The 998-nt window shown below is 63.8% G+C and overlaps 1 protein-coding gene across 1 annotated transcript in view; it reads right to left on the reverse strand.

The window, feature by feature from the left end:
* ELK3 (ELK3, ETS-domain protein (SRF accessory protein 2)) overlaps positions 1–565 on the reverse strand; it is a 40,898-nt gene extending 40,333 nt beyond the window's left edge. Inside the window, exon 1 of the mRNA XM_014964286.1 lies at positions 113–565. The gene's annotated coding sequence lies outside the window, so the exon portion shown is untranslated. The remainder of the gene's footprint in view (positions 1–112) is intronic.
* Positions 566–998: the final 433 nt, after the last annotated feature.

Consider the following 998-nt stretch of genomic DNA (forward strand, 5'->3'; position numbering starts at 1 on the left):
GGGGGGGGCGCCGGCTCCCGCAGCCTCCCGCAGCCGCCCTGCCCCAAGCCCCCCGAAACTTTGCAGGCGCCGGGGCCGGCGCAGCAGCAGCAGCAGCAGCACTTGTACCTACCCAGAGCCTGAGAGGGACTTTTCCGCTCCCTCCTGGCACTTTAGAGGGAGCTGGGTAAAATCCCCCGCTTCTCCATGCTGACACTCTTCTGCAGGCGCTCTGTTGCTCTTGTAACGAGATCCTGATTTTTTTTCCCCTCTTCTTTTTTTTTTTTTTTTTTTTTTTAATTTTTGCGGCCGGAGAGTGCGTGTGTGTGTGTGCGTGTGTGTGTGTGTGTGTGTGCGCCCGTGTGCGGGAGCGAGCAGGAAGTCAGAGCAGTCAGACAGCGAGCCGGCTCACTTCCTCCCCTGCATTATTCCCCAGGCGGTTTGCCGTCTGTGTAAACAGGCTTTTCCTCCCCTCGCCCCTCGCTCTGGCCACCGATGCGCAGCATGGCTGTAACATAAGACACGCACATCGTACGGCCCGGCGGGCTAGCGGCACCTCCGCCGCCTCGCAGGGAGCTCCGCCGGCTCCCCCGACCTCCACCTCTTCCTGTGCTACACCCCTGGGGAGGAGCTTCCCGACGGCCACCGGCTGCGGGGTGCCCTGGCCGAAACCCACCCGTGGCTGTGGAGGGCTTAGGAGGGGCGCGCAGGCCTCCCCGTGGGATGGCGAGGGGCCTCGGCGAGGCGTTGGCCCTGGGAGAGGCGGGGGGCCTCGTCCCCATCGGACCGGGCGTTGTGGGGTGGCAGTGGAGAGGAGTGCTGGAGCCTCCACTTTGGGAGGGGTTGGCCATGTGGGGTAGCTCGATGGGTGCCTCCTTCCCGAAGGTAGAGCTCCCTGGGTGCTGCTTTCCCAAAGGTAGAGTCCTCAGGTGCTTCCTTCCTGAAGGTAGAGCTCCCTGGGTGCCCCCTTCCCAAAGGGAGAGCTCCCTGGGTGCTACTTTCCCAAAGGTAGAGCTCCC

The sequence above is a fragment of the Calidris pugnax genome, unplaced genomic scaffold (assembly GCF_001431845.1).
Source record: "Calidris pugnax isolate Ruff unplaced genomic scaffold, ASM143184v1 scaffold44, whole genome shotgun sequence".
Taxonomy (NCBI): Eukaryota; Metazoa; Chordata; class Aves; order Charadriiformes; family Scolopacidae; genus Calidris; species Calidris pugnax.